The 26,083-nt window shown below is 45.4% G+C and overlaps 1 protein-coding gene across 4 annotated transcripts in view; it reads left to right on the top strand.

Moving 5' to 3' along the window:
* The window catches only part of LOC110535119 (amyloid-beta A4 precursor protein-binding family A member 1), a 132,329-nt gene that overhangs the window by 22,184 nt on the left and 84,062 nt on the right, over positions 1-26,083 (top strand). For all 4 annotated transcript variants that reach the window (XM_036936393.2, XM_036936391.2, XM_036936392.2 and 1 more), the window contains exon 2: positions 21,685-21,861. The gene's annotated coding sequence lies outside the window, so the exon portion shown is untranslated. The remainder of the gene's footprint in view (positions 1-21,684; positions 21,862-26,083) is intronic.

The raw sequence follows: 26,083 nt of genomic DNA, 5'->3' as shown, positions 1-26,083 counted from the left end.
ACTATAGACTGGAGTTACAGAGTGAGACTATAGACTGGAGTTACAGAGTGAGACTATAGACTGGAGGTACAGAGTGAGACTGGAGGTACAGAGTGAGACTGGAGTTACAGAGTGAGACTATAGACTGGAGTTACAGAGTGAGACTATAGACTGGAGTTACAGAGTGAGACTATAGACTGGAGTTACAGAGTGAGACTATAGACTGGAGTTACAGAGTGAGACTATAGACTGGAGTTACAGAGTGAGACTATAGACTGGAGTTACAGAGTGAGACTATAGACTGGAGTTACAGAGTGAGACTATAGACTGGAGTTACAGAGTGAGACTATAGACTGGAGTTACAGAGTGAGACTATAGACTGGAGTTACAGAGTGAGACTATAGACTGGAGTTATATATTCTCAGTTGGATCATAATCCCTCTCAACATATAGGTTACATTGAAGAGACGTTCAGCTGAGGTCAGGGGTCATAGTGAGGGTGTGAAGCTACGTCTTTACAGTCCATCCCACAGGCCTAGGGTTCTACTGCGCGGTGATGTCGACGTCATTAAGTAGACAGAAAACATATGGCCTGTGTAACCTACACATGACCTCTCCCCTGTGCATCAGACCTGGTTTCAATTTGTATTTGTTCAAATAGTAATCTGTTTGAGCCTGAGTATTTGCATGAGCCTGCCTGGAGTGCGAGATAGGTTGGGTTTGCACTTTTGGTATTATTCCATTGGTTCCATTACTCCAGCCTCCAGGCAAGCTCAATCAAGCCAAGATAAAGTATTTGAAAGAAAATGAATACTATTTGAACCCTTGTCTGGGCTGGAGAGATAGATGGAGAGAGAGAGAGTGAGACAGGGATGGCTGGAAAGAGGGATGGCTGGAAAGGGAAGGAGAGAGAGAGGGAGGGATCGATGGCTGGAGCGAGGGATGGATGGATGATGGATGGATGGATGGATAGAGAGAGGGAGGGACGGAGAGAGGGAGGGAGAGAGGGATCGATGGCTAGAGAGAGGGACGCCTTCACTATGGTGAATCACTAAAACAATACAGAAATACACTACGGAAAAAGAAGGAACAGCATGTCAGAAAAAAAACACTAAACAAACAACAACACGAATAATTATCTATCCAAAATGGAGATGTATGGGTAAACCACTTCTCCAATCTTTTTGGCTCTATAACAAAGAATAAAGAGCAAAAACATATACATGATCAAATACAAATCTTAGAATCAACTATTAAAGACTACCAGAACCCACTGGATTCTCCAATTACATTGAATGAGTTAAAAAGGCCTGTGGTGTTGATGGTATCCTCAATGAAATGATCAAATATACAGACAACAAATTCCAATTGGCTATACTAAAACTCCTTAACATCATCCTTAGCTCTGGCATCTTCCCCAATATTTGGAACCAAGGACTGATCACCCCAATCCACAAAAGTGGAGACAAATTTGACCCCAATACCATGGAATATGCGTCAACAGTAACCTTGGGAAAATCCTCTGCATTATCATTAACAGCAGACTCGTACATTTCCTCAATGAAAACAATGTACTGAGCAAATGTCAAGTTGGCTTTTTACCAAATTACCGTACAACAGACCATGTATTCCCTCTGCACACCCTAATTGACAACCAAACAAACCAAAACAAAGGCAAAGTCTTCTCATGCTTTGTTGATTTCAAAAAAGCCTTCGACTCAATTTGGCATGAGGGTCTGCTATACAAACTGATGGAAAGTGGTGTTGGGGGTAAAACATACGACATTATAAAATCCATGTACACAAACAACAAGTGTGCGGTTAAAATTGGCAAAAAACACACACATTTCTTCACACAGGGTTGTGGGGTTAGACAGGGATGCAGCTTAAGCCCCCACCCTCTTCAACATATATATCAATGAATTGGCGCGGGCACTAGAAAAGTCTGCAGCACCCGGCCTTACCCTACTAGAATCCGAAGTCAAATGTCTGCTGTTTGCTGATGATCTGGTGCTTCTGTCACCAACCAAGGAGGGCCTACAGCAGCACCTAGATCTTATGCACAGATTCTGTCAGACCTGGGCCCTGACAGTAAATCTCAGTAAGACCAAAATAATGGTGTTCCAAAAAAGGTCCAGTCACCAGGACCACAAATACAAATTCCATCTAGACACTGTTGCCCTAGAGCACACAAAAAACTATACATACCTCGGCCTAAACATCAGCGCCACAGGTAACTTCCACAAAGCTGTGAACGATCTGAGAGACAAGACAAGAAGGGCATTCTATGCCATCAAAAGGACCATAAAGTTCAACATACCAATTAGGATTTGGCTAAAAATACTTGAATCAGTCATAGAGCCCATTGCCCTTTATGGTTGTGAGGTCTGGGGTCCGCTCACCAACCAAGCCTTCACAAAATGGGACAAACACCAAATTGAGACTCTGCATGCAGAATTCTGCAAAAATATCCTCCGTGTACAACGTAGAACACCAAATAATGCATGCAGAGCAGAATTAGGCCGATATCCACTAATTATCAAAATCCAGAAAAGAGCCGTTAAATTCTACAACCACCTAAAAGGAAGCGATTCACAAACCTTCCATAACAAAGCCATCACCGACAGAGAGATGAACCTGGAGAAGAGTCCCCTAAGCAAGCTGGTCCTGGGGCTCTGTTCACAAACACAAACACACCCTACAGAGCCCCAGGACAGCAGCACAATTAGACCCAACCAAATCATGAGAAAACAAAAAGATAATTACTTGACACATTTGAAAGAATTAACAAAAAAACAGAGCAAACTAGAATGCTATTTGGCCCTAAACAGAGAGTACACAGCGGCAGAATACCTGACCACTGTGACTGACCCAAAATTAAGGAAAGCTTTGACTATGTACAGACTCAGTGAGCATAGCCTTGCTATTGAGAAAGTCCGCCGTAGGCAGACATGGCTCTCAAGAGAAGACAGGCTATGTGCTCACTGCCCACAAAATGAGGTGGAAACTGAGCTGCACTTCCTAACCTCCTGCCCAATGTATGACCATATTAGAGAGACATATTTCCCTCAGATTACACAGATCCACAAAGAATTCGAAAACAAATCCAATTTTGATAAACTCCCATATCTACTGGGTGAAATTCCACAGTGTGCCATCACAGCGGCAAGATTTGTGACCTGATGCCACGAGAAAAGGGCAACCAGTGAAGAACAAACACCATTGTAAATACAACCCATATTTATGCGTATTTATTTTATCTTGTGTCCTTTAACCATTTGTACATTGTTAAAACACTGTGTATATATATATATATATATATATATGTATGTGTATATATATATATATGATATAATATATATATATAATAATATATATACTTTATATATTCACTTTATATATTATCTACCTCACTTGCTTTGGCAATGTTAACACATGTTTCCCATGCCAATAAAGCCCTTGAATTGAATTGAAAGGGAGGGAGGGAGGGATGGATGGAGAGGGGGATGGATGGAGGGATGGATGAATGACGAGATGGATGGAGAGAGGGAGGGATCGATGGCTAGAGAGATAGAGGGAGGGATGGAGAAAGGGAGGGATGGAGAGGGGTGGAGGGAGAGAGAGAGGGATGGAGGGAGAGAGGGATGGAGAGAGAGAGGGATGGAGAGGGAGAGATAGAGGGATGGATGGATGGAGGGAGGGAGAGAGGAATGGAGGGAGAAAGGGAGAGAGGGATGAGAGAGAGAGAGAGATGGAGAGACAGAGGGATGGAGGGAGAGAGAGGGATGGGTGGATGGAGGGAGAGAGAGGGATGGCGAGAGGGAGGGATTGATGGCTAGAGAGAGAGAGGGAGGGAGGGATGAATGGAGAGGGGGATGGATGGAGGGATGGATGAATGACGAGATGGATGGAGAGAGGGAGGGATCGATGGCTAGAGAGATAGAGGGAGGGATGGAGAAAGGGAGGGATGGAGAGAGAGAGAGAGAGGGATGGAGAGGGGTGGAGGGAGGGAGAGAGGGATGGAGAGAGAGAGGGATGGAGAGGGAGAGAGAGAGAGGGATGGATGGATGGATGGAGGGAGGTAGAGAGGTATGAGGGAGAAAGGGAGAAAGGGAGAGAGGGATGAGAGAGAGAGAGAGATGGAGAGACAGAGGGATGGAGGGAGAGAGAGGGATGGGTGGATGGAGGGAGAGAGAGGGATGGAGAGAGAGAGGGTTGGAGAGAGGGATGGCGGGAGAGAGAGAGGGATGGAGAGAGGGATGGAGAGAGGGAGGGAGAGATGGAGAGAGAGAGATGGAGGGAGAGAGCTGGAGGGAGGGATGGAGAGAGAGAGAGAGAGAGGGATGGAGAGAGGGATGCAGTCGTGTACCAGATGTCTCTGAGCTCCTGGTTCATTATTTCCTTTTGGAAGATTCTATGAATACATTATCATGGCTTCATTATGAATCATAGTGTGTGTCCTAAATGGCTCCCTATGCTCTATATAGTGCAAAAGTAGTGCACTATATAGGAAATAGCGTGCCAATTGGGACACAGACACAGTCAATGCCAGTGTTGTCACTAATGCTATTACAGTGAAAAAGGGGATATTTAATACACACTAAACCTTAGTGTTAGCTACTGCATAGTAATGTGATCAGTCAGCTGGTAGTCCTCTATGTGAAGATCAGATCATTATCTGCCTGTCTGGATATTTGTGTGAAATTGTTCATTGGAGTTCAGGGAGGAGTTTTGGATCAACAAACCTTGGCTGTGAGTCACATGTGCTGTGTGGAGTTGCGCGCACACGTACGTGTGTGTGTGTGTGTGTGTGTGTGCGTGTGTGAGTGAGATCATGGACATTAATAATCCATTGACTATTCATGTTATTCAGGTCTTTATGCCTGCAGAGGAAGTTAAACTGACAGAATATTAATACAGTGAGTTTTATCTGGAATGTCCTGTTGAAATGAGGCTAATAACATCCCACAGCTCAACCTCCTTTCCTTAGTGCAGCGTCTCATTCCTTCACTCACTCACTCTTTTTGTTTGTTTACTGTTTTTGTTTACACACACACACCACACACACACACACACACACACCACACACACACACACACACACACCACACACACACACACACACACACCACACACAAACACAACCTAACTTCCATTTAGTGCTTCTGCCGTGTGTGTGTGTGTGTGTGTGTGTGCGCGTGCGTGCGTGCGTGCGTGCGCATGAAAGAGAGAGTGTGAGTGGTTGAGGAGGTGACTGTGACTGGAGTGTACCATGGGTAGTTGAGCGAGTGATAGCTCTCACATCGACTGCTGGAACACATTGACCAGAAGCCCGCTGAGATAATTCTTGAGTATTTCTCTGAGCTCACACCATTATAAGACCGCTCAGGAGGAGGGGGGAGGAGGAGGGGGTGGGGGAGATGAGCAGAGGAGGGAGGAGAGTAGAGAGGGTGAGAGGAGAGGAGAGTGAAGAAAAGGGAGGGGAGCGAGTGACATGGAGAGGGTGATGGGGAAGGGAGAGGTGGGGGCAGGGAAGAGTGATGGGGCAGGAAGAGGTGGGGGCAGGGAGGAGGGTGATGGGGAAGGAAGAGGTGGGGGCAGGGAAGAGGGTGATGAGGAAGGGAGAGGTGGGGGCAGGGAAGAGTGATGGGGCAGGGAGAGGTGGGGGCAGGGAGGAGGGTGATGGGGAAGGAAGAGGTGGGGGCAGGGAGAAGGGTGATGAGGAAGGGAGAGGTGGGGGCAGGGAAGAGTGATGGGGCAGGGAGAGGTGGGGGCAGGGAGGAGGGTGATGGGGAAGGAAGAGGTGGGGGCAGGGAGGAGGGTGATGAGGAAGGGAGAGGTGGGGACAGGGAAGAGTGATGGGGCAGGGAGAGGTGGGGGCAGGGAGGAGGGTGATGGGGAAGGAAGAGGTGGGTGCAGGGAGGAGGGTGATGAGGAAGGGAGAGGTGGGGGCAGGGAAGAGTGATGGGCAGGGAGGAGGGTGATGGGGAAGGAAGAGGTGGGGGCAGGGAAGAGGGTGATGAGGAAGGGAGAGGTGGGGGCAGGGAAGAGGGTGATGAGGAAGGGAGAGGTGGGGGCAGGGAAGAGGGCGATGGGGAAGGAAGAGGTGGGGGCAGGGAGGAGGGTGATGGGGAAGGAAGAGGGTGATGAGGAAGGGAGAGGTGGGGGCAGGGAAGAGTGATGGGGCAGGGAGAGGTGGGGGCAGGGAGGAGGGTGATGAGGAAGGGAGAGGTGGGGGCAGGGAAGAGGGTGATGGGGAAGGGAGAGGTGGGGGCAGAGAGAGGGTGTTGGGGCAGGGAGAGGTGGGGGCAGGGAGGAGGGTGATGGGGAAGGAAGAGGTGAGGGAAGGGAGAGGTGAGGGGGAAGGAAGAGGTGAGGGAAGGGAGAGGTGAGGGCAGGGAAGAGGGTGATGGGCAGGGAAGCGGGTGATGGGGCAGGGAAGCGGGTGATGGGGCAGGGAAGAGGGTGATGGTGCAGGAAAGAGGGTGATGGGCCAGGGAAGAGGGTGATGGGCCAGGGAAGAGGGTGATGGGGCAGGGAAGAGGGTGATGGGGCAGGGAAGAGGGTGATGGGGCAGGGAAGAGGGTGATGGGGCAGGGAAGAGGGTGATGGTGCAGGAAAGAGGGTGATGGGCCAGGGAAGAGGGTGATGGGCCAGGGAAGAGGGTGATGGGGCAGGGAAGAGGGTGATGGGGCAGGGAAGAGGGTGATGGGGCAGGGAAGAGGGTGATGGTGCAGGGAGAGGTGGGGGGCAGGGAAGACGGTGATGGGACAGGGAAGATGGGAGACAGAAAGGAGAAATGTAAGGTCAAAGAAGACATACAGAGAGGGAGAGAGAGGAGGATGAAGGTGAAGAGAGATGTAGTGCTGGATGAGTAGCTCCGTTGGTTTGAGAAGTGACAGTAACAGTGCAGCCAGGTTGACAGAGTGGAAGGCAGTTGGACTGTAATACTCTAAACATGCATCTCAACCACTCACCAATGACCTCCACAGAGCCGTCAAACAGGAGAAACTCCAATACAGGAACAAGGTGGAATCCTATTAGACCGGCTCCAACACTAGGCACATGTGGCAGGGCCTAGAGTCCAATACAGATTACAAAGGAAGACCCAATCACCCAATCGTGATCTGCCCAACCATGCTCCTCTACCAGAAGAACGCTTCGAGAAAAACACAGAGCCGCGCATAATGGGCCCGCCATCCCAGAGGACTGGGTGATCTCTCCCTCTCTCTCTCCAAGGCCGACATAAGTAAGGCTTTTAATCTGGTCAACATTCGCAAGGCCACGGGGGCAAGACGGTATTCCAGGGTGCATTCTCAGAGCATCCGCAGACCAGCTAGCTGCTTCTTCACGGTCAGTTTCAACATCTCCATGTGCCAGTCTGTAGTCCCTACGTCTCAAGATGACCACCCTCGTTCCTGTTCCCAAGAACTCTAAAGTTACCTGCCATTATGACTACCACCCTGTAGCACTCACCTCTGTAATCAGGAAGTGATGACTACCACCCTGTAGCACTCACCTCTGTAATCAGGAAGTGATGACTACCACCCTGTAGCACTCACCTCTGTAATCAGGAAGTGATGACTACCACCCTGTAGCACTCACCTCTGTAATCAGGAAGTGATGACTACCACCCTGTAGCACTCACCTCTGTAATCAGGAAGTGATGACTACCACCCTGTAGCACTCACCTCTGTAATCAGGAAGTGATGACTACCACCCTGTAGCACTCACCTCTGTAATCAGGAAGTGATGACTACCACCCTGTAGCACTCACCTCTGTAATCAGGAAGTGATGACTACCACCCTGTAGCACTCACCTCTGTAATCAGGAAGTGATGACTACCACCCTGTAGCACTCACCTCTGTAATCAGGAAGTGATGACTACCACCCTGTAGCACTCACCTCTGTAATCAGGAAGTGATGACTACCACCCTGTAGCACTCACCTCTGTAATCAGGAAGTGATGACTACCACCCTGTAGCACTCACCTCTGTAATCAGGAAGTGATGACTACCACCCTGTAGCACTCACCTCTGTAATCAGGAAGTGATGACTACCACCCTGTAGCACTCACCTCTGTAATCAGGAAGTGATGACTACCACCCTGTAGCACTCACCTCTGTAATCAGGAAGTGATGACTACCACCCTGTAGCACTCACCTCTGTAATCAGGAAGTGATGACTACCACCCTGTAGCACTCACCTCTGTAATCAGGAAGTGATGACTACCACCCTGTAGCACTCACCTCTGTAATCAGGAAGTGATGACTACCACCCTGTAGCACTCACCTCTGTAATCAGGAAGTGATGACTACCACCCTGTAGCACGCACATCTGTAATCAGGAAGTGATGACTACCACCCTGTAGCACTCACCTCTGTAATCAGGAAGTGATGACTACCACCCTGTAGCACTCACCTCTGTAATCAGGAAGTGATGACTACCACCCTGTAGCACTCACCTCTGTAATCAGGAAGTGATGACTACCACCCTGTAGCACTCACCTCTGTAATCAGGAAGTGATGACTACCACCCTGTAGCACTCACCTCTGTAATCAGGAAGTGATGACTACCACCCTGTAGCACTCACCTCTGTAATCAGGAAGTGATGACTACCACCCTGTAGCACTCACCTCTGTAATCAGGAAGTGATGACTACCACCCTGTAGCACTCACCTCTGTAATCAGGAAGTGATGACTACCACCCTGTAGCACTCACCTCTGTAATCAGGAAGTGATGACTACCACCCTGTAGCACTCACCTCTGTAATCAGGAAGTGATGACTACCACCCTGTAGCACTCACCTCTGTAATCAGGAAGTGATGACTACCACCCTGTAGCACTCACCTCTGTAATCAGGAAGTGATGACTACCACCCTGTAGCACTCACCTCTGTAATCAGGAAGTGATGACTACCACCCTGTAGCACTCACCTCTGTAATCAGGAAGTGATGACTACCACCCTGTAGCACTCACCTCTGTAATCAGGAAGTGATGACTACCACCCTGTAGCACTCACCTCTGTAATCAGGAAGTGATGACTACCACCCTGTAGCACTCACCTCTGTAATCAGGAAGTGATGACTACCACCCTGTAGCACTCACCTCTGTAATCAGGAAGTGATGACTACCACCCTGTAGCACTCACCTCTGTAATCAGGAAGTGATGACTACCACCCTGTAGCACTCACCTCTGTAATCAGGAAGTGATGACTACCACCCTGTAGCACGCACATCTGTAATCAGGAAGTGATGACTACCACCCTGTAGCACTCACCTCTGTAATCAGGAAGTGATGACTACCACCCTGTAGCACTCACCTCTGTAATCAGGAAGTGATGACTACCACCCTGTAGCACGCACATCTGTAATCAGGAAGTGATGACTACCACCCTGTAGCACGCACATCTGTAATCAGGAAGTGATGACTACCACCCTGTAGCACTCACCTCTGTAATCAGGAAGTGATGACTACCACCCTGTAGCACGCACATCTGTAATCAGGAAGTGATGACTACCACCCTGTAGCACGCACATCTGTAATCAGGAAGTGATGACTACCACCCTGTAGCACTCACCTCTGTAATCAGGAAGTGATGACTACCACCCTGTAGCACGCACATTTGTAATCAGGAAGTGATGACTACCACCCTGTAGCACGCACATCTGTAATCAGGAAGTGATGACTACCACCCTGTAGCACTCACATCTGTAATCAGGAAGTGATGACTACCACCCTGTAGCACGCACATCTGTAATCAGGAAGTGATGACTACCACCCTGTAGCACGCACATTTGTAATCAGGAAGTGATGACTACCACCCTGTAGCACGCACATCTGTAATCAGGAAGTGATGACTACCACCCTGTAGCACTCACATCTGTAATCAGGAAGTGATGACTACCACCCTGTAGCACGCACATCTGTAATCAGGAAGTGATGACTACCACCCTGTAGCACTCACCTCTGTAATCAGGAAGTGATGACTACCACCCTGTAGCACGCACATCTGTAATCAGGAAGTGATGACTACCACCCTGTAGCACTCACATTTGTAATCAGGAAGTGATGACTACCACCCTGTAGCACTCACCTCTGTAATCAGGAAGTGATGACTACCACCCTGTAGCACGCACATCTGTAATCAGGAAGTGATGACTACCACCCTGTAGCACGCACATCTGTAATCAGGAAGTGATGACTACCACCCTGTAGCACTCACCTCTGTAATCAGGAAGTGCTTTAAAAAGTTTGCCATGGCACATACAGTATCACACCTTCCTAATATTGAGTTGCACTCTCCCCCTTTTCCCTCAGAACAGCCTCGGTTCATCAGGGCATGGACTCTACAAGGTGTTGAAAGCGTTCCACAGGGATGCTGGACCGTGTTGACTCCAATGCTTCCTACAGTTGTGTCAAGTTGGCTGGATGTCTTTTGGGTGGTGGACCATTCTTCACACAGGAAACTGTTGAGTGTGAAAAACCCAGCAGCGTTGCAGTTCTTGACACAAACCGGTGCTCCTGGCACCTGCTACCACACCCCGTTCAAAGGCACCCTCTGAATGGCACACATGCACAATCCATGTCTCAATTGTCTCAAGGCTTAAAAATCCTTATTTACCCCGTCTTCTCCCCTTCATCTACACTGATTGAAGTGGATTTAACAAGTGACATCGATGAGGGATCAGTGCTTTCACCTGGATTCACCTGGTCAGTCTATGTCATGGAAAGAGCAGGTGTTCCTAATGTTTTGTCCCCTCGGTGTACAGTGTTATTACTATCACTGCGTTGCGGGGAAAGTCACTGTCACTGTACTATTTTGCACTTGAAACTGGAAACGCGACCTATCTATCTTTCTCATAGCGGCTAGCAGACAAATACAGCACAGGAATGTCACATGTTGCGTCGGAAATGGCACCCTATTCCCTACATAGTACACTACTTTAGCCTCATAAGGCTCTGGACAGTTGTAGTGCACTATATAGGGAATAGGGTGCACTTTGGGATGCATCCACTGACAATGAGGTGTGATGGAGAATAGGGGGCTGTCAGTCACATCCAATGTGCTCTGCGGTGCTGTGACCGTGCTGGAGAATAGCAAAATGGGTGCGGCTTTAGGAGAGGCTCTCTTATTTATTTATTTATTTTATATAACCTTTATTTAACTAGGAAAGTCGGTTGAGAACAAATTCTTATTTACAATGACGGTCTATCCCGGCCAAACCCAGACGACGTTGGGCCAATTGTGCGCCGACCTATGGGGCTCCCAATCATGGCCAGATGTGATACAGCCTGGATTCGAACCAGGGCTGTAGTGACGCCTCTTGCACTGAGATGCAGCGCCTTAGACCGCTGTGCCACTCGGGAACTCTATTTGGGAGATAGAGGCAGAAGGATGGAGCTGTGGCTCAGGGACACATGGAGTCTACGAGAGAGCTCTTTGCTCTCACATACACACACACACACACACAGAAATTGCCTGGGTGTTCTTTTCTCTCCCTGACTTCAAGGCTGTTATTTTGTGCTTCTCGTTCACATCAGAACACAGAATAAAATGGAGGCGGGTGGTGCTGAAATAGCAGAGTGTAATTGACACGGACATTAATCATTACTGTGGAGATAAAAGAGGCTCAATGTCTGTTTTCAACAGTCACATTGTACTGCGCTGTAGTGTAAGCCACCAGAAAGAAACACGTAAACCAAACATAAATAATATCACTCCAGCTAAGATTAATTCAACTTCACAGTTCTTTAGCTGTTGTGATGAAATTAATTATTATATTTTTGTTATTAGGAATGCCTTTGAGGTTAGAACATGAAAGATCTGAGAGTGACAGACAGACAGACAGACAGACAGACAGACAGACAGACAGACAGACAGACAGACAGACAGACAGACAGACAGAGTGACAGAGTGACAGAGTGACAGACAGACAGACACAGAATCCCCTGACAGACAGACAGACAGACAGGTGTGTGTGTGTTTCTTTAGACCGTGTCCTTGGTAGCTGTCTAAGAAACACTGTTGTTGTTCCCTTCAAGCATCTCTTCAGTGTTGATCTCCAACCCCAGTCTGAGACAACCCAGCGTTTGTTCCTGTCAGACAGTGCAGGGCAAACCTCTTCTGTCACCCCGCAGATGGTGTGTGTGTGTATATATGAATGAGTGAGACGCTGCGTGTCTTCAGGGCCTGTCACCCTGCTGTAACACACACTGAGCTAAGCTGAGCTGACTTCAGAGATCCTGGACAGCCGTGTGTGTGTGTGTGTGTGAGTGACAGTTTGTTCATCGCCGCTTGTATGACTGTATTAGATCAATGGCAGAATATCTTTGTCCCCAAGGCCACTCTCTTTAGGTCATCTTCTCCTTCACACACTGTTTACGCTGTGTGATTACACGTCTGTATTTATAGTACTTATAAGGTGCCGAGGGGGCTTTTCTATACAGTATTCACGCCCTGCTGTGAGTAGCTACAGTAGTTATGGTAACTTTAGTAGCAATAGTAGCTATAGTAGTTATGGTAACTTTAGTAACTATAGTAGCTATAGTAGTTATGGTAACTTTAGTAGTTCTAGAAACTATAGTAGTTTTAGTAGCAATAGTAGCTGTAGTAGTTATGGTAACTATAGTAGTTATAGTAACTATGGTAACTATAGTAGTTATAGTAACTATGGTAACTATAGTTGTTATAGTATTTATGGTAGCTATAGTAACTATAGTAGTTATAGTAACTATAGTAGTTAGTAGTTATAGTAGTTATATTAGCTATAGTAGTTATAGTAACTATGGTAACTACAGTAGTTATAGTATTTATGGTAGCTATAGTAACTATAGTAGTTATAGTAACTATAGTAGTTAGTAGTTATAGTAGTTATATTAGCTATAGTAGTTATAGTAACTATGGTAACTACAGTAGTTATAGTATTTATGGTAGCTATAGTAACTATAGTAGTTATAGTAACTTTAGTAACTATAGTAGCTATAGTAGTTATGGTAACTTTAGTAGTTCTAGTAACTATAGTAGTTTTAGTAGCAATAGTAGCTGTAGTAGTTATGGTAACTATAGTAGTTATAGTAACTATGGTAACTATAGTAGTTATAGTAACTATGGTAACTATAGTAGTTATAGTATTTATGGTAGCTATAGTAACTATAGTAGTTATAGTAACTATAGTAGTTAGTAGTTATAGTAGTTATATTAGCTATAGTAGTTATAGTAACTATGGTAACTACAGTAGTTATAGTATTTATGGTAGCTATAGTAACTATAGTAGTTATAGTAACTATAGTAGTTAGTAGTTATAGTAGTTATATTAGCTATAGTAGTTATAGTAACTATGGTGACTATAGTAGTTATAGTATTTATGGTAGCTATAGTAACTATAGTAGTTATAGTAACTATAGTAGTTATAGTAGTTATATTAGCTATAGTAGTTATAGTAACTACTATAACTATAGTAACTATGGTAGCTATAGCAGCTATTTTAGCTATAGCAGTTATTGTAGCTATTTTAGCTATAGCAGTTATGTTAGCAAAAGTAGCTATAGCAGCTATATTAGCTATAGCAGCTATAGTTGCATCACTGCCTGGTATGGCAATTGCTCGACCTCTGACCGCAAGGCACTACAGAGGGTAGTGCATACTGCCCAGTTCATCCCAGTTCATACTGCCCAGTTGCCTGCCATCCAGGACCTCTGCACCAGGCGGTGTCAGAGGAAGGCCCTAAAAATTGTCAAAGACCCCAGTCATAGACTGTTCTCTCTACTACCGCATGGCAAGCGGTACCGGAGTGCCAAGTCTAGGACAAAAAGACTTCTCAACAGTTTTTACCCCCAAGCCATAAGACTCCTTGAACAGGTAACCAAATGGTTACCCGGACTATTTGCATTGTGTGCCCCCCAACCGCTCTTTTACACTGCTGCTACTCTCTGTTTATCTTATATGCATAGTCACTTTAACTATACATTCATGTACATACTACCTCAATTGGCCCGACCAAACAGTGCTCCCGTACATTGGCTAACCGGGCTATCTGCATTGTGTCCCACCACCTGCCAACCCCTCTTTCACAGTACTGCTACTCTCTGTTCATCATATATGCATAGTCACTTTAACCATATCTTTTTTGTACTCACTACCTCAATAAGCCTGACTAGCCGGTGTTTGTATGTAGGCTCGCTACTTTTATAGCCTCGCTACTGTATATAGCCTCGCTACTGTATATAGCCTCTCTACTGTATATAGCCTCTACTGTACATAGCCTCTCTACTGTATATAGCCTCTCCTTTATATAGCCTCGCTACTGTTATTTTTCACTGTCTTTTAACTGTTGTTTTTATTTCTTTACCTACCTATTGTTCACCTAATACGTTTTTTGCACTATTGGTTAGAGCCTGTAAGTAAGCATTTCACTGTAAGGTCTACACCTGTTGTATTCGGCGCACGTGACATATATAAACTTTGATTTGTTATAACAGGTATAGAAGTTATATTAGCTATAGCAGTTATAGTAGCTATAGCAGTTGTATTATCTATATTAGCTATAGTAGTTATAGTAACTATAGTAGTTATAGTAACTATTGTAACTATAGGAACGATAGTAGTTATAGTAATGATAGTAGCTATCGTAATGATAGTAGCTATCGTAATGATAGAAACAATAGTAACTATAGAAGCAATAGTAGCTATAGTAATGATAGTAGCTATAGCAGTTATATTAGTTATAGTAGTTATAATAACTGTAGTAGTTATAATAACTGTAGTAGTTATAGTAACTGTAGTAGTTATAGGAACTATAGTAGTTATAGTAACTATAGTAGTTATAGTAGCTATAGTAACGATAGTAGCTATAGTAATGGTAGAAGCGTTAGTAACTATAGAAGCATTAGTAGCTATAGTAGTTATAGTAGTGATAGTAGGTATAGTAGTCATATTATATATATACCACTGGGATGGGTCTATACTCTATGTGATGAACAAACATATTCCTCTCATCCTGTCATCCTCTGTCACTGTCTCTTAAACTGATCCTGGGGAACCAAAGGGTGCACATTTTAAATTTTGCCTAAGCAATACACCGCTGATTCAAATGAGCAACTCATCATCAAGCTTTGTGTGTATTGCAAAGGCAGAATGTGCATCCCATTGGGGGTATAATAATATATAATAGAATAGAATAAGAAACTCAGGTCTACCTAGTCTCTATTGAAATGGCTTTTTGTGAGCAGTAAGTGTTGTTGTTTTTACAATGACTGGAGTATCTGTACGGTGTCTGTCTTCAGAGACATGGCCCTCTGCTTTGGTTGCTTTTTCATTCGTCAAGAAGACAGTAGGTGCTTTATTCCCATTGGTGGACAGAGGTGTCTGTCTTCACAGACATGGCCCTCCGCTTTGGTTGCTTTTTCATTAGTCGAGAAGACAGTAGGTGCTTTAAGCCCATTGGTGGACAGAAGTGTCTATCTTCAGAGACATGGCCCTCTGCTTTGGTTGCTTTTTCATTAGTCGAGAAGACAGTAGGTGCTTTATTCCCATTGGTGGACAGACTGTGTTCGACTTCATGGGTGCATCTCAAAGTCCACACCTCATCTCCTTTCCTTGAGATCCCTGAAATGAGAAGGAAGCCCTGGTAGACTATTGAGATGGAAGTAGAGGAGACAAGGAGAGGAGGCCATTTTAGACTATTAAGATCCGTCCCGTGTAAAGGTCACTTCCCTCACCTGCCGTCGCAGAGGGAGTCATTACTGAGGCGTCTCCATGACAACCCAGCAGCATGCCATGACAACACCATGACAACCCAGCAGCAGCTCGCCCTGCATGGGGAGATTTAGCCAGGCCGGATCAGTGATAACAAAAACACACTCTCTCTCTTTCACCCCGACTGACTCTTTTAGACAAATAGGAAATGAAGGAAACATTGGCACTGAAGTGTTATGGTCAGTATACAGTAAAAAAAAATATATAGGTATTTTAGGTCTTTTATGTCCAACATGTCATGAATGCAACTATCTTCAAGCAGATATGAATCCAATAGAAATCAGAAATCTCAAACCCACCATAACATGTTTTTCTGCTTGGTCATACAGTATCTTTGGTCTATATGTGTCTTAAAGACACTTTAAAATGTCAACCTTATCTTATGTGACACTGTTTCGACCAGAGAGACAGAATGTTTTTCCCCCACTGCCTGACCCAGGGCTCCAGTCTGAGCAGCACTGACTTACCGTACAGCCCAGTGACCCAGCTCTACCTCAGTCCCTGCCTTCAGACTCAGTCCTGTCGGGATACGACTATCACTAATCTGATGTTGTTTAACGAGTTACTATCTCCCGACTTAAACTCTAAAGATACAGTTGAAGTCAGAAGTTTACATCCACTTAGGTTGGAGTCATTAAAACTCATTTTTCAACCACTCCACAAAGTTCTTGTTAACAAACTATAGTTTTGGCAAGTCGGTTAGGACATCTACTTGGTGCATGACACAAGTCATTTTCGCAACAATTGTTTACAGACAGATTATTTCACTTAGAATTCACTGTTTCACAATTCCAGTGGGTCAGATGTTTACACACACTAAGTTGACTGTGCCTTTAAACAGCTTGGAAAATTACAGAAAATGGTGTCATGGCTTTAGATGGTTCTGATAGGCTAATCGACATCATTTGAGTCAATTGGAGGTGTACCTGTGGATGTATTTCAAGGCCTACCTTGAAATTCAGTGCGTCTGTACTTGACATCATGGGAAATCGGCCAAGACCTCAGAAAATAAATTGTAGACCTCCACAAGTCTGGTTCATCCTTGGGAGCAATTTCCAAACGCCCGAAGGTACCACGTTCATCTGTACAAACAATAGTACGCAAGTATAAACACCATGGGACAACGCAGTCATCATACCGCTCAGGAAGGAGACACGTTCTGTCTCCTAGAGATGAACGTACTTTGGTGCGGAAAGTGCAAATCAATCCCAGAACAACAGCAAAGGACCTTGTGAAGATGCTGGAGGAGACAGGTACAAAAGTATCTATATCCACAGTAAAACGAGTCCTATATCGACATAACCTGAAAGGCCACTCAGCAAGGAAGAAGACACTGCTCCAAAACTGCCATAAAAGCCAGATCGTACTTTTTGGAGAAATATCCTCTGGTCTGATGAAACAAAAATTGAACTGTTTGGCCATGCTTTGCTGCAGGAGGGACTGCTTTGCTGCAGGAGGGACTGGTGCACTTCACAAAATAGATGGCTTCATGAGGTAGGGAAATTATATGGAAATATCGAAGCAAAATCTCAAGACATCAGTCAGGAAGTTAAATCTTGGTTGCAAATGGGTCTTCCAAATGGACAAAGACCCCAAGCATACTTCCAAAATTGTAGCAAAATGGCTTCAGGACAACAAAGTCCAGGTATTGGAGTGGCCATCACAAATCCCTGACCTCAATCATATAGGAAATTTGTAGGGAGAACTGAAAAAGCATGTGTGAGCAAGGAGACCTACAAACCTGACTCAGTACACCAGCTCTGTCAGGGGGAGTGGGCCAAAATTCACCCAACTTATTGGGGAGGCTTGTGGAAGGCTACCTGAAACGTTTGACCCAAGTTAAACAATTTAAAGGCAATGCTACCAAATACTAATTGAGTGTATGTAAACTTCTGACCCACTGGGAATGTGATCTAAGAAATAAAAGCTGAAATAAATAATTCTCTACTATTATTCTGACATTTCACATTCTTAAAATGGTGGTGGTCCTAACTGACCTAATACAGGGAATTGTTACTAGGATTTAATGTCAGGAATTGTGAAAAACTGAGTTTAAATGTATTTGGCTAAGGTGTATGTAAACTTCTGACTGAGATTGACAGTTCTTTTGTGTTTCTTCCATTTGCGAATAATCGCACCAACTGTTGTCACCTTCTCACCAAGCTGCTTGGCGATGGTCTTGTAGCCCATTCCAGCCTTGTGCAGGTCTACAATCTTATCCTTGGAGAGCTCTTTGGTCTTGGTCATGGTGGAGAGTTTGGAATCTGATTGATTGATTGCTTCTGTGGACAGGTGTCTTTTATACAGGTAACAAACTGAGATTAGGAGCACTCCCTTTAAGAGTGTGCTCCTAATCTCAGCTCGTTACCTGTATAAAAGACACCTGGGAGCCAGAAATCTTTCTGATTGAGAGGGGGTCAAATACTTATTTCCCTCACTGTACATACTACCTTAATCAGCCTGACTAACCGGTGTCTGTATGTAGCCTCGCTACTTCTATAGCCTCGCTTCTGTATATAGCCTGTCTTTTTACTGTTGTTTTATTTCTTTACCTACCTATTGTTCAACTAATACCTTTTTTGCGCTATTGGTTAGAGCCTGTAAGTAAGCATTGGTTAGAGCCTGTAAGTAAGGTGAAATACCTGTTGTATTCAGCGCATGTGACAAACTTTGATATGATTTGATACACAGCCTGGTGGAACATGGACTGGTAGGGACAGAAAGAAACAGAGAGGAGAGGGCAGGTTGGCATTTATTGTCATGAATGTTGCCTTGGAGGCAGCACTTCATTGGTCATCACAAAGTCATCAAATCATCACAAAGGTTTACTTTGTCACAAAGTGAACCTAACCCTAACCTTAAATGAAGACTAAAAAACTCAGTTTTGTTTTCATAAATTTTTACGATGTAGCCAATTTTGACCCATCTTGCTGAAATCGCTCAGTTCTACCTCCAGGACAAGATTCATGACAATAAACGTTAACATGCGATAAGTGGAGTGCTCTGCTACTCTTTGCTGTGAAGTGGAGTGCTCTGCTACTCTTTGCTGTGAAGTGGAGTGCTCTGCTACTCTGCTTGGCCCCAGTGATGTACTGGGCTGTACACACTACCCTCTGTAGCGCCTTGCGGTCCGATGTCGAGCAGTTGCCATACCAGGCGGTGATGTAACCAGACAGGATGCTCTCGATGGTGCAGCTGTAGAATTTTTTTAGGATCTGAGGACCCATGCCAAATCTTTTCAGTCTCCTGAGGGGGAATAGGCTTTGTTGTGCCCTCTTCACGACTGTCTTGGTGTGTTTGGACCATGGTAGTGTGTTGGTGATGTGGACCAACGAACTCGAAGCTCTCTCCTTTTCCTGTAGTCCACAATAATCTCCTTTGTCTTGATCACATTGAGGAAGAGGTTGTTGTCCTGGCTCCACACTTCCAGGTCTCTGACCTCCTCCTTATAGGCTGTCTCATCGTTGTCGGTGATCAGGCCTACCACCGGTGTGTCATCTGCAAACGTAATTGTTGTGTTGGAGTCAAGCTTGGCCATGCAGTCATAGGTGAACAGGAAGTACAGGAGAGGACTAAGCACACACCCCTGAGCAAGGCAGATGTGTTGTTGTCTACCCTTAATTCCCGGCGGGCGGCCTGACAAGAAGTCCAAGATCCAGTTGCAGAGGGAGGTTTTTAGTCCTATAGTTTTAACTTAGTAATGAGCTTCGTGGGCACTATGGTGTTGAACGCTGAGCTGTTGTCAATGAACAGCATTCCCACGTAGGTGTTTCTGGGTGATAGTGTTGATGTGAACCATGACCGGCCTTTCAAAGCACTACGGGTCAGTAGTCATATAGACACGTTAACTTGGCGTTCTTGGGCACAGGGACTATGGTGTTCAGCTTGAAACATGTGGGTATTACAGACTTGGTCAGGGACAGGATGAAAATGTCAGTGAGTAGACTTGCCAGTTGGTCAGCGCATGCTTTTAGTACACGTCCTGATAATCCGTTTGGCCCTGCGGCCTTGTGAATGTTGACCTTTTTAAAGGTCTTACTCACATAGGCTACAGAGAACATGATCACAAAGTCATCCGGAATAGCTGGTGCTCTCATGCATGCTTCAGTATTACTTGCCTCGAAGCACGCATACAAGTAATTTAGCTCGTCTGGTATGCTCGTGTCACTGGGTAGCTCGCAGCTGGGCTTCCGTTTGTAGTCCGTAATATTTTGCAAGCCCTGCCACGTCCGACGAGCGTCAGAGTCGGTGTAGTAGGATTCAATCTTAGTCCTGTACTGACACTTTGCTTTTTGTCAAACGGCAGTCAAGCATCGATCATCATGTCACCAGAATAAGACCCTCGATGTTTATTGGAAAAGAGCATCAAGCGCGTCATCTTGCACTTTCACCACCCTGTGAAATTCATCACAACTTATCTGTAGCCTAATAAACAGCATGGTTTCTTGAGTCGTAGTGGGAGGGCAACACACCATAGCATCGTGTGACTCAAATATATCAATATTTTAACATAAAGGCATTTCCAACGCCATTTCTTGCATAATACATTTTATCGCCAAGAAAACATACCACCATGTCAAACATGCAATTGATCTGTTGGCATTTATAAAATTGTACGAAAACTTCCTGTTTCCATCACAGATGTTGTGATTTTTGTTTTATACGGTATGACTTTACTCGCATAAAAACCGTGGATGGCAACGTGGTTAGTGATTCACAATATTCTGCTTTCGGTCTCAACTCATCTAAAGAATGCTCTGCTTTTGGTCTCAACTCATCTAAAGAATGCTCTGCTCTCGGTCTCAACTCATCTAAAGAATGCTCTGCTTTTGGTCTCAACTCATCTAAAGAATGCTCTGCTCTCGGTCTCAACTCATCTAAAGAATGCTCTGCTCTCGGTCTCAACTCATCTAAAGAATGCTCTGCTCTCGGTCTCAACTCATCAAAAGAATGCTCTGCTCTCGGTCTCAACTCATCTAAAGAATGCTCTGCTTTTGGTCTCAACTCATCTAAGGAATGCTCTGCTTTCGGTCTCAACTCATCTAAAGAATGCTCTACTTTTGGTCGCAACTCATCTAAAGAATGCTCTGCTCTCGGTCTCAACTCATCTAAAGAATGCTTTGCTCTCGGTCTCAACTCATCTAAAGAATGCTCTGCTTTTGGTCTCAACTCATCTAAAGAATGCTCTACTTTTAGTCGCAACTCATATAAAGAATGCTCTGCTCTCGGTCTCAACTCATCTAAAGAATGCTCTGCTTTCATTCTCAACTCATCTAAAGAATGCTCTGCTCTCGGTCTCAACTCATCTAAAGAATGCTCTGCTCTCGGTCTCAACTCATCTAAAGAATGCTCTGCTCTCGGTCTCAACTCATCTAAAGAATGCTCAACTCATCTAATTGATGGGAACTTTATCAAAGCCCAGACTAGTCTCTTTCTGTTGTTATCCGCTCCGTGGAAATCTAGGTTACGGCTCTCTATTGAGTCACAGACATCACATATTGCCTTGACAAATTGGATGAGAGTGTGCGTGTGTGTGTGTGTGCATGTGTGCGCGCATGTGAATTCAAGTTTAGAGTCGCACTGTTTCATCTGTCAAAAAGCCACAGAAGTCACATCATCAAGCCTGAGATTTAACAACAACAGAAGAGGCTGATTCTCGCCGGCCTCTCTGCCTCTCACTGCTGTTCCATGGCTCTGCTAGGATTACTGCAGATTGGTCATCTAAGAGACAAACTTGAGCTGTTCTCTGTGTGTGTCTCTGCCGATGGGATATACAGTATAGCTTGTTTCAATTGTTTGTATTGTCGTGCTTTCGTGTGTGTGTGTGTGTGTGTGTGTGTGTACACCCATTTTCATCTGTTTATCTGTTTTTCCACCCACTCTTCTCTTTCAATAGATCCTCTTTCCTCTCTCCTCTAATCTGTTGTCCTCTTGTCTGTGTTGTAGGCTGGAGCTGCTGTGATCTGAGGCACTGTCCCTACATGCCTGTACCAGTCTAAGGACTCCAGTAGTTGCTTTCAACCACACCATCTCCACATTACCACAGAACCATAGGGTCCAACCCTGACCTCTGCTCCAGGGAGCCACCTAACCGCCCTCCACACCCATTGATGGTTCTAGAAGGTGAGTCTCTGTCTTCCACCTCATTCCTGTTGGTATACTCTGAATATTCCTTCCTGGACTATAAATTGTGCCTTCCTGTATTATAACTATACTAAAATGTTTATTCTATTCTACTGAGCCAGTTACTTTATATTCGTATTATAATAGTTATTTATTAATAGATTATTATTTACTGTTGTATTGTCGAGAAGTGTCTTTTGACACTATATAAACGAGTCATCCCGCAGTGTTTGTGATTACACCCTGATGAAGACAGCTTGGCTGTCGAAACGTTGGTATTACATTTTTGCATCTGAGCTCCTAGAGTGTGCGGCTCTCTTTTATTTTCAAGTCTTCTACTCCGCTAGCCAAATGCTTACTCTGCGAGTAAGCATTTCGTTGGATGACGTATACTGTATTTATCCTGCAGATACGAGGAATAAAACGTAAACCTTTTTCTCTGCTACCTACTGAGAGTTTACTGGAAGGAAATAGAGGTTCTATATTTAACATTTAAAAAACAACTAACAACATGAAATCCTTCATCAAAGGACTTTAGGTGATTTAAAAAATAATAATAAGCACAAATATTTTATTGACCTCTTTATAGTCCTGAAAATATCTTGCACTTTCAATTTGTTCTTCCAATCAAACAGCTTGGTTGGACTTTCTGCCAGATAGAAACAATGATAATGTAGACTTTTCCCTTTACCCAGGGAATTCCACCAGCCACTGATTGGATAGAGAGAAATGTTTAGCTAGAGATACTGTAAATGTGTGTGTGTTCTGTGATGCCTCATTAACTTGACTGTGGAGGGTCCTCTCTCTTGCTATATCTCACTCACTCACGTGTGTTGACTGTCACATCTACAGGTTATAGGTACTAGAGACAAACTAGCCTCAGAGTTAATAAACTGTTAAATGACTGGTCAAGCGATCTCTCTCACACACACACACACACACACACACCTGTAGGTCCTATAGCGTTAGCTCTGGCTCTATCTCAGTGGGCAGATGGTACTTGGCCGTAGTGTTTTAGTATGTTATAGAGTAATGTGTTTTTATAGTATTTGTCTATCTGTTGTCCTGCTGTTGGTGCCATCTGCAGCCTCATACTGAACATTTTATAGTATCTGCCCATCTACAGTTGAAGTCGGAGGTTTACATAGACTTAGGTTGGAGTCATTAAAACTCATTTTTCAACCCCTCAACGAGGGAATGTGCACAGTGGAAACCTGGTCTGGACTCTCCACCGCCGTCGCACCGATCGAAACTCCTATGCACCTGCCTGAACACTCCTCTGAACACCCTCGGAGAGCCCCCTGTCTACATGAAATCTCAGGATTGTGATGAGCCAGCCAGGGAATCCCCAGCACCACTGGAAACCCAGGTGAATCAATAAGGAAGAGACTGATCCGCTCCTTATGATCCCCCTGCGTCACCATGTCCAGTGGAACCGTGGTCTCCCCGACCAGCCCTGACCCTAATGGTCGGCTATCTAAGGAGTGCACGGGGAAAGGTTGGTCTAACAACACCAGGGGAAACCCTAGCCTTAACGCGAGCCCACGATCCATAAAGTTCCCAGCTGCGCCTGAATCGACTAGCGCCTTATGCAGTAGAGAGCGAGAAAACTCAGAAAAATACATTAGTAAGAACATATGACCAACAGGGAGCTCTGGGTGAGTCTGGTGCTGACTCACCTGGGGGGAACGAGGAGTGCTCTGCCTGCCATCCCAACTCCCAGACGAGCTCCTCCAGCACCGATCGGCAGTGTGTCTTCTCCGACCACACCTGGTGCAGGAGTAGCCTCCTCCTCCGGTCCCCCCGATGCGGCCCCCCCTAACTCCATGGGGATTGGAGCGGGAGGGCCTGGAGGTGGAACCAACAGGGCCCGTTCTGGACGCCCGCGGGCAGCCAGCAGGTTGTTCAGTCGGATGTACATGTTGATCAGTTTGTCGAGGGAGAGGATGGCGTCCCGACAAGCTAGCTCCCTGCGGACGTCCTCCTGGAGGCTACAGCGATAGTGGTCCATCACCCCCGCCCCGGCGGCCAAGGTCCGGAACTCCAGCGCAAAATCCTGCGTGCTCCTCGTCTCCTCGTCTCCTGTCGCAGGTGAAACAGCCGTTCACCTGTCGCTCGAACCTCCGGTGTGTGGTCGAACACGGCCCGAAACCAACGGGTGAACTCGGGCCATTCCACACTGGGCCATTCCACACTGCGTTGGCCCACTCCAGGGCTCGACATGTCAGACAGGAGACGAGGACGGTCACGCTCTCCTCCCCTGAGGGAATCTGACGAATGGTAGCCAGGGACAGCTCAAGCTGTAGTAAGAACCCCTGGCACCCAGCCGCCGTTCCATCGTACTCCCTGGGGAGCGCCAGACGGAGGGCACCGGATCCGGACGCCGGTGGAGGGGTAGGTGGTGCTGGTGGAAGAGGTAGGGAGGCCACTCCTCTCCCAGCGGTCCATCCTCTCCATCATCTGGTCCATTGCCGACCCGATCCGGTGGAGAATGGCCGTATGATGGAGGACACGCTCCTCCATCGATGGGAGAAGAAGTGCAGCTGCTCCTGCTGACTCCATTCCAAAACGGTGCAGGATTCTGTCAGAGTCTTCTAGGAGTAGTGGGTTTGGAGTCAGGCGCAGAGAGCAGAGGGTTCGGGAAAAAAGTATTTTATTCTGGTACAAACGGTCACGCCAAACTACTGGGCGCATAAAACTGACGGCCCAAACACAGGACCCAAACAGTCCGGAAAAAAGACTTTACAAAATACACATCCACAAACCAACAGAGGAACAATCCCGCACAAACTTAGGCGGGCCTAGCAGGCTTAAATAGACATAAATCAAGAAACAAAATAAGGGACAGGTGCAACCAATGAGACCAAACGAACAGAAAAGGACAAAGGGATCGGTGGCGGCTCGTAGACCGGCGACGACAACTGCCGCCCGAACAGGCAGGGGAGACACCTTCAGTGGGAGTCGTGACAGCAACACATTTCTTGTTAACAAACTATAGTTTTGGCAAGTCGGTTAGGACATCTACTTTGTGCATGACACAAGTCATTTTTCCAACAATTGTTTGCAGACAGATTATTTCACTTAAAACTCACTGTATCACAATTCCAGTGGGTCAGAAGTTTAAATACACTACGTTGACTGTGCCTTTAAACAGCTTGGAAAATTCCAGAAAATGATGTCATGGCTTTAGAAGCTTCTGATAGGCTAATTGACATAATTTGAGTCAATTGGAGGTGTACCTGTGGATGTATTTCAATGCCTACCTTCCAACTAATTTCCTCTGCTTGACATCATGGGAAAATCAGAAGAAATCAGCCAAGACCTCAGAAAAAAAATTGTAGACCTCCACAAGCCTGGTTCATCCTTGGGAGCAATTTCCAAACACCTGAAGGTACCACGTTCATCTGTACAAACAATAGTACACAAGTATAAATACCATGGAACCACGCAGCCGTCAGGAAGGAGACTTGTTATGTCTCCTATAGATGAACGTACTTTAAATAAAGGACGAACCGTGGCTGCCTTCCAAGCAATGGGAACCTCCCCAGAGAGGAGATACAGGTTGAACAGGTAAGAGATGGGCTTGGCATTAATGAAGAAATGTTCCGAAAAATATTATATTCTTATTTATAATAAAAGTGACTCCAAAATGGCACAAATTATTTACCATCCGTTTATATTCTACACAACATCATCTGAAACAACCAAATCAAACAGCACATGCATCCAACAAGTTTGTCCAGTCACAAGCTTGATGTAGTCATTGTGTGATAGGAATATGGGACCAAATACTTAACTTTCAACTAAATGTAATACACAAGTGAATTTGTCCATTTACTTATAACACATAAAGTGTAAATGTAAAACAGATATGTCTGAAAATACCCTCAAATAAAAGTTGACATTCTGTACTGTCACCTCACCTCATATAAAACATTTAATCTCAAATCCAAAATGCTGGAGTATAGAGACAAATCAAACGTTTTAGCTTCACTGTCCAAATAAATACAGATGGAATTGTAGGATATTCCTTCTGATCCAGAGAGGTTGAGCTGCTTTTCAGGTGGTGTATTTAATGAGCATCTCATATTACGATTGCTGACTTGATCAGTTTGGCCTTTTAGATCACACATTGATTAATATTACATGGACAGGGGGGCCCTGGTCCTAGATCAGCACTCCGACTCTGAGACGCTTGATACATACGACCCCTAATCTGATT

The sequence above is a fragment of the Oncorhynchus mykiss genome, chromosome 11 (genome assembly GCF_057628025.1).
Source record: "Oncorhynchus mykiss isolate SJ-2025 chromosome 11, ASM5762802v1, whole genome shotgun sequence".
Taxonomy (NCBI): domain Eukaryota; kingdom Metazoa; phylum Chordata; class Actinopteri; order Salmoniformes; family Salmonidae; genus Oncorhynchus; species Oncorhynchus mykiss.
Note: the sequence above shows the minus strand (reverse complement) of the source record. Positions and strands in the feature narration are given on the sequence as shown.